Source organism: Bufo gargarizans, chromosome 4 (genome assembly GCF_014858855.1).
Source record: "Bufo gargarizans isolate SCDJY-AF-19 chromosome 4, ASM1485885v1, whole genome shotgun sequence".
Lineage (NCBI taxonomy): Eukaryota > Metazoa > Chordata > Amphibia > Anura > Bufonidae > Bufo > Bufo gargarizans.
The window spans coordinates 324,740,710-324,749,407 of NC_058083.1; positions in this window are offsets into that span (position 1 = coordinate 324,740,710).

Genomic DNA, 8,698 nt, shown 5'->3' on the forward strand with positions numbered 1-8,698 from the left:
CAGATAGGGTCGTTCTCAATAACTTCACACACGCTACTGTGCAATTCCAAGTCTAATTCTGTCTGTAAACGTATACCTGTCACCCAGCGCCTAAATAATAGGCCTCAAATTTATATTCATCTAAATCTGTCTTTATTGCTGTGGCTGGTCAAGTTATTTAGTGTCCGTCAAAGCACAGTTTTTGTTCTGGGTTGAAATACAATTCCCAATTTTGCAATTCTCTAAATTAGTGGTTTCTGCTGTATCAGGCCTACTTTAAATCTATCCCTAAAAGGGTATATAGATTCAAGGTGCAGATAGGGTCATTCTCAATAACTTCACACACACGCTACTGTGCAATTCCAAGTCTAATTCTGTGTGTAAACGTATACCTGTCACCCAGCGCCTAAATAATAGGCCTCAAATTTATATTCAGCTAAATCTGTCGTTACTGCTGTGCCTTTATTAGTGTAATACGGTACCTAAATAGATAGCCAGATAGTGTTAGGTGTCTGTAAAAAAAGGCCTGAATTTGAATTCAATACATCGGGCCAAATAATATTTTTGTTATTGTGGTGAACGGTAACAATGAGGAAAACATCTAGTAAGGGACGCGGACATGGTCGTGGTGGTGTTAGTGGACCCTCTGGTGGTGGGAGAGGACGTGGCCGTTCTGCCACAGCCACACAACCTAGTGTACTAACTACCTCAGGTCCCAGTAGCCGCCATCATTTACAGCAATATTTGGTGGGGCCCAATGCCGTTCTAAGGATGGTAAGGCCTGAGCAGGTACAGGCATTAGTCAATTGGGTGGCCGACAGTGGATCCAGCACGTTCACATTATCTCCCACCCAGTCTTCTGCAGAAAGCGCACAGATGGCGCCTGAAAACCAAGCCCATCAGTCTGTCACATCACCCCCATGCATACCAGGGAAACTGTCTGAGCCTCAAGTTATGCAGCAGTCTCTTATGCTGTTTGAAGACTCTGCTGGCAGGGTTTCCCAAGGGCATCCACCTAGCCCTTCCCCAGCGGTGGAAGACATAGAATGCACTGACGCACAACCACTTATGTTTCCTGATGATGAGGACATAGGAATACCACCTCAGCACGTCTCTGATGATGACGAAACACAGGTGCCAACTGCTGCGTTTTTCTGCAGTGTGCAGACTGAACAGGAGATCAGGGAGGAAGACTGGGTGGAAGACGATGCAGGGGACAATGAGGTCCTAGACCCCACATGGAATGAAGGTCGTGCCACTGACTTTCACAGTTCGGAGGAAGAGGCAGTGGTGAGACCGAGCCAACAGCGTAGCAAAAGAGGGAGCAGTGGGCAAAAGCAGAACACCTGCCGCCAAGAGACTCCGCCTGCTACTGACCGCCGCCATCTGGGACCGAGCACCCCAAAGGCAGCTTCAAGGAGTTCCCTGGCATGGCACTTCTTCAAACAATGTGCTGACGACAAGACCTGAGTGGTTTGCACGCTGTGCCATCAGAGCCTGAAGCGAGGCATTAACGTTCTGAACCTTAGCACAACCTGCATGACCAGGCACCTGCATGCAAAGCATGAACTGCAGTGGAGTAAACACCTTAAAAACAAGGAAGTCACTCAGGCTCCCCCTGCTACCTCTTCTGCTGCTGTCGCCTCGGCCTCTTCTGCTGCTGCCGCCGCCTCGGCCTCTTCTTCCGCCTCTGGAGGAACGTTGGCACCTGCCGCCCAGCAAACATGGGATGTACCACCAACACCACCACCTGCGTCACCAAGCATCTCAACCATGTCACACGCCAGCGTTCAGCTCTCCATCTCACAAACATTTGAGAGAAAGCGTAAATTCCCACCTAGCCACCCTTGATCCCTGGCCCTGAATGCCAGCATTTCTAAACTACTGGCCTATGAAATGCTGTCATTTAGGCTGGTGGACACAGACAGCTTCAAACAGCTCATGTCGCTTGCTGTCCCACAGTATGTTGTTCCCAGCCTGCACTACTTCTCCAAGAGAGCCGTGCCTTCCCTGCACTACCAAGTATCCGATAAAATCAAGTGTGCACTGCGCAACGCCATCTGTGGCAAGGTCCACCTAACCACAGATACATGGACCAGTAATAACGGCCAGGGACGCTATATCTCCCTAACTGCACACTGGGTAAATGTAGTGGCGGCTAGGCCCCAGGCAGAGAGCTGTTTGGCGCACGTCCTTCCGCCGGCAAGGATTGCAGGGCATCATTCTTTGCCTCCTGTTGCCACCTCCTCCTACTCAGCTTCCTCCTCCTCTTCTTCCACCTGCTCATCCAGTCAACCACACACCTTCACCACCAACTTCAGAACAGCCCGGGGTAAACGTCAGCAGGCCATTCTGAAACTCATATGTTTGGGGGACAGGCCCCACACCGCACAGGAGTTGTGGCGGGGTATAGAACAACAGACCGACGAGTGGTTGCTGCCGGTGAGCCTCAAGCCCGGCCTGGTGGTGTGCGATAATGGGCGAAATCTCGTTGCAGCTCTGGGAATAGCCGGTTTGACGCACATCCCTTGCCTTGCGCATGTGCTGAATTTGGTGGTGCAGAAGTTCATTCACAACTACCCCGACATGTCAGAGCTGCTGCATAAAGTGCGGGCCATCTGTTCGCGCTTCCGGCGTTCACATCCTGCCGCTGCTCGCCTGTCTGCGCTACAGCTTAACTTCGGCCTTCCTGCTCACCGCCTCATATGCGACGTGCCCACCAGGTGGAACTCCACCTTGCACATGCTGGACAGACTGTGCGAGCAGCAGCAGGCCATAGTGGAGTTTCAGCTGCAGCACGCACGGGTCAGTCGCACTGCGGAACAGCACCACTTCACCACCAATGACTGGGCCTCCATGCGAGACCTGTGTGCCCTGTTGCGCTATTTCGAGTACTCCACCAACATGGCCAGTGGCGATGACGCCGTTATCAGCGTTACAATACCACTTCTATGTCTCCTTGAGAAAACACTTAGGGCGATGATGGAAGAGGAGGTGGCCCAGGAGGAGGAGGAGGAAGAGGGGTCATTTTTAGCACTTTCAGGCCAGTCTCTTAGAAGTGACTCAGAGGGAGGTTTTTTGCAACAGCAGAGGCCAGGTACAAATGTGGCCAGCCAGGGCCCACTACTGGAGGACAAGGAGGACGAGGATGAGGAGGAGGTGGAGGAGGATGAGGATGAAGCATGGTCACAGCGGGGTGGCACCCAACGCAGCTCGGGCCCATCACTGGTGCGTGGCTGGGGGGAAACGCAGGACGATGACGATACGCCTCCCACAGAGGACAGCTTGTCCTTACTTCTGGGCAGCCTGGCACACATGAGCGACTACATGCTGCAGTGCCTGCGCAACGACAGCAGAGTTGCCCACATTTTAACGTATGCGGACTACTGGGTTGCCACCCTGCTGGATCCACGGTACAAAGACAATGTGCCCACCTTACTTCCTGCAATGTGCCCACCGTACAAGCGCATGTTGGTAGACGCGCTACTGAGAGCATTCCCAAATGTCACAGGGGAACAAGTGGAAGCCCAAGGCCAAGGCAGAGGAGGAGCAAGAGGTCGCCAAGGCAGCTGTGTCACGGCCAGCTCCTCTGAGGGCAGGGTTAGCATGGCAGAGATGTGGAAAAGTTTTGTCAACACGCCACAGCTAACTGCACCACCACCTGATACGCAACGTGTTAGCAGGAGGCAACATTTCACTAACATGGTGGAACAGTACGCAGGGCCGGCGCTACCATAAGGCAGACCAAGCGGTCGCCTTAGGGCGCGCCCTGCGCAGGGCGGAAGAATGCATGAATGTTTTTTTTTTTTTATTATTTTTTTTTTTATTATGACTTGACTGACTTGAACCTGCCGCGCCCACCCTGCGTGTGCCGGCCGGCGGCCGCCGCGGCCGCGGCGCTCGTCTAGTCTAGAGACAGTAGTTAGGGACAGGGACTCACTCAGGGCAACAGATATCACTTGCCCCGCCCCCCTCCCCCTGTGTGGACAGTGTGCGAGTGCGGCTGTGTGCTGGCTGGGCCGCCCGACCGGACTCGTAGTGCTAGTCAGGGCAACATAGCAGCAGCTAGGCACTGGCAGGCAGAGATAGATGAGCACAGATGAATGATAGATATTCATTCATTGACTCAGCAGCGCGCCGCTCTGGCTGCCACTACTAGTGACTGACAACTCAAGTCACCTGACCTGCAGTGCACAGGGGGGCGTGAGTAGACACAGGCAGCTGCGACCCGCGCCCGCCAAGAAATTGAAAGATGTTACAGGCTTAGAGATGAAGAGTGAGTACAGCTAACAGCATTAGCCAAGCCAAGTGAAAGGAACTATGTATGTGCTGTTAATACACAAGGCGCATAGATATGTACTGTATTATACTGAAAGGCTGCTCTGTACCATACAGTATATTGAAATGAGCAAAATTCTTCTAGGTCAGATAATAGTAGCTACAATGAAAGTGTTGTATTTCATAATCTGATAAGTCTGATTCAATTTCTTGGCGGGCGCGGGCCGCGGCTGCCGTCTGAGGTCTGACTCTGCTGAATATATTATGTCTGAGTGACCGAATTCTGATCTAATTCAGTCACTCAGACATAATATATTCAGCAGAGTCAGACGGCAGCCGTGGCCTGCGCCCGCCAAGAAATTGAATCAGAATCAGAATTATCATCAGATTAGGGTACTTTCACACTTGCGTTTTTCTTTTCCGGCATAGAGTTCCGTCACAGGGGCTCTATACCGGAAAATAACTGATCAGGCATATCCCCATGCATTCTGAATAGAGAGCGATCCGTTCAGGATGCATCAGGATGTCTTCAGTTCAGTCGTTTTGACTGATCAGGCAAAAGAGAAAATCGTAGCATGCTACGGTTTTATCTCCGGCGAAAAAAACTGAAGACTTGCCTGAATGCATTTTTTTCCATAGGAATGTATTAGTGCTGGATCCGGCATTCAAAATGCCGGATCCGTCCTTCCGATCTGCGCATGCGCAGACCTTTAAAAATGAAAAAAAAAACGGATCCGTTTTGCCTGATGACACCGGAAAAACGGATCCGGTATTGCAATGCATTTTTCTGACTGATCAGGCATTTTTCTGACTGATCAGGATCCTGATCAGTCTGAAAAATGCCTGATCAGTCAGAAAAAAATTACATCTGTTTGCATACAGTTTGCCTGATCAGGCAGTCAGTTCAGGCAACGGAACTGCCTGCCGGAATCAAACAACGCAAGTGTGAAAGTACCCTTAGATCAGATCATGATTCTTCAGTCAGTCATATATATTCAGGCTTCAGCAGAGTCAGTCAGACCTTCAGACAGAAGACGCACACTGGCACTCTGGCAGGCGGCTGCCAGCAGCAGCGCAGGAGACGGCACTCGGCAGGCTTTCAGGACTAAACAGGGGTCAGGACTTGTTAGGGTAGGTCCCAATTGAATTTTGAATGTTATTTTATAATAATTAATATGATCATTTGATTTAAAATTAATTCAAAATGATGAGATGAGCGCAAAGCGCTAGGCTAGCTAGCGCACACACAAACTAGCGCCAGAGCAGAGGCGCTCAGGCTTAGCACGACATCAATGACGTGTTTAAAAAAATTAATAACAAAACAACAATCATTAATATTGGGGGGGAAGGGGGTGTCACACACCCCAACCCCCCCCCTCCCCCAATATTAATTGTTGTTTTGTAATAAAAAAATTTAAACACATCATGCCCTGCTAAGCCTGAGCGCCTCTGCTCTGGCGCTAGTTTGTGTGACGGTGACATGATGGAGCCTGGAGGGAGGGCCGGGGGGACAATGTAAATGTCTGTACTCTGAGTATGTCACTGTATGTGACATGGGAATGGGGCCAGGCCGCCAGGAAGGGTCGGCCAGGGGCCGTGGGGGAATGATGTGCCATGGGGGGGGGGTAAAATGTGACACATTAGGGGGTAATGATGTGATCATGGATGGGTCCAGGGCCGTCCGGGCGGGGGGGGTAATGATGTGATCATGGATGGGGGGGGGGGGGGGGGCGCAAAATGTAGCTTCGCTTGTGTTGGCAAAAATCCTTGCACCGGCCCTGACAGTACGTGTGCACACCCCTCCACGTACTGCGTACTGACTGATGGTTCGGCCCCATTCAACTTCTGGGTCTCTAAATTGCCCACGTGGCCAGAGCTAGCCTTTTATGCCTTGGAGGTGCTGGCCTGCCGTTTTGTCTGAACGTGTATTCAGCACGGCAGGGGGCGTCATTACAGACAAACGCAGCCGCCTGTCTACAGCCAATGTGGACAAGCTGACGTTCATAAAAATGAACTAGGCATGGATCCCACAGGACCTGTCCATCCCTTGTGCAGATTAGACATTAACTACCTCCCCTTAACCATATATTATTGTACTCCAGGGCACTTCCTCATTCAATCCTATTTTTATTTTCATTTTACCATTATATTGCGGGGCAACCCAAAGTTGAATGAAATATCTGACAATGGACTGTTCCAGTGGTGGGTGACGTGAAGCCTGATTCTCTGCTATGACATGAAGACTGATTCTCTGCTGACATGAAGCCAGATTCTCTGTTCTGGGACCTCTCTCCTCTGCCTGGGTGTCGGGGCCTAAATATATGACAATGGACTGTTACAGTGTTGGGTGACGTGAAGCCTGATTCTCTGCTATGACATGAAGACTGATTCTCTGCTGACATGAAGCCAGATTCTCTGTTACGGGACCAGTCTCCTCTGCCTGGGTCTAAATATCTGACAATGGACTGTTCCAGTGTTGGGTGACGTGAAGCATGATTCTCTGCTATGACATGAAGATTGATTCTCTGCTCACATTAAGCCATATTCTCTGTTACGGGACCTCTCTCCTCTGCCTGGATGTCGGGGCCTAAATATCTGACAATGGACTGTTCCAGTGGTGGGTGACGTGAAGCCTGATTCTCTGCTATGACATGAAGACTGATTCTCTGCTGACATGAAGCCAGATTCTCTGTTATGGGACCTTTTCTCCTCTGCCTGGGTGTCGGGGCCTAAATATATGACAATGGACTGTTACAGTGGTGGGTGACGTGAAGCCTGATTCTCTGCTATGACATAAAGACTGATTCTCTGCTGACATGAAGCCAGATTCTCTGTTATGGGACCTCTCTCCTCTGCCTGGGTGCCAGGGCCTAAATATATGACAATGGACTGTTACAGTGGTGGGTGACGTGAAGCCAGATTCTCTGCTATGGGACCTCTCTCTAATTGATATTGGTTAATTTTTATTTATTTTATTTTTATTTAAATTCATTTCCCTATCCACATTTGTTTGCAGGGGATTTACCTACATGTTGCTGCCTTTTGCAGCCCTCTAGCCCTTTCCTGGGCTGTTTTACAGCCTTTTTAGTGCCAAAAAGTTTGGGTCCCCATTGACTTCAATGGGGTTCGGGTTCAGGACGAAGTTCGGGTCGGGTTCAGATCCCGAACACGAACATTTCCGGGAAGTTCGGCCGAACTTCTCGAACCCGAACATCCAGGTGTTCGCTCAACTCTAGTTGTGGGACTATTTGTGCACTAGTAAGTATTTGGTGACTGCAAATATGACCTGAAGGTTTTTCAGGTTTGCCTGCCATTAAAGTGAATGGGGCCTGCCGCAAAAGTGCGGTTCGCAAACATTTAATTGCGAATGTGCGTTCGCGAACCATCCCGGCCGATCTCCATCCATCACTAGTGACAGCGTCTGACCCGCCTGTCAGAGTAAGGGCTCATTCACATGACCGTGGTTTGGTTCTGCATCCGAGCCATATTTTTTACGGCTCAGGTGCGGACCCATTCACTTCAATGGGGCCGCAAATGATGCGGACAGCACTATGTGTGCTGTCCGCATCCGTTGCTTCGTTCCGTGGCCCCGCAAAAATTATAGCTCATGTCCTATTCTTGTCCGTTTTCTGGACAAGAATAGGCATTTCTATAATGGGCTGTCCATTCCGGTTCGCAAATTGCAGAAGGCACACGGGGCGGCATCCATGTTTTGTGGATCCGCAATTTGCGGATCGCAAAACACGGCACGTTCGTGTGAACAAGCCCTAACCAGCATTGCCCCTGACAGGCGAGGGTTTCACACAATCGCGTGGTGGTAAAGACTGCCTTTGCACACGGATGAAAAACACTGTTGTGTAAATGAAGCATAAATCTGAATGGACAACTGATGTTACATGGTATGTTGACGTTTACGTTTAGATGGCTGCTCTTTCCTGCTTCGTAACTAAGCAATTCTAGAACGTAGTTGATTTGGGAAAGGAAAGTATAACAATTCCCAATTTTATAAGAACATACTACTGTACATGTCTGTGAAAGGAGCTCCAACCCTGGAGTGTGAGGGGACCCAAAAGCTGGTCACATAGAAGATACCAGTATACTAAATGGCACAAAGAAAAGTCCAGCTCACCCAATTATTCCACCACCTGCGTGCACGGAAAAGGCCGGCAAGCCCGTATATTCTTGATATGAAAGCACAATGAAATTCCAGCACTCACGATTTTGGTAGCTAAAATCTTCGTCTTTTATTCAGGCAGTAGACATATAAAAAGGACATCCACCCACAAGTGCAGCAACCTTGACGCGTTTCGAACAGTAGTTCTTAGTCGTAACAATGAGCAGTGTCTCCTCTGGCACCTTTATACCAGTCTGTACCAAAATGTAATTGCTTTTCTCCTCCACCTGAGGGGTGGGGGAGTGTAGGAGGCAGGGAACATTTTAA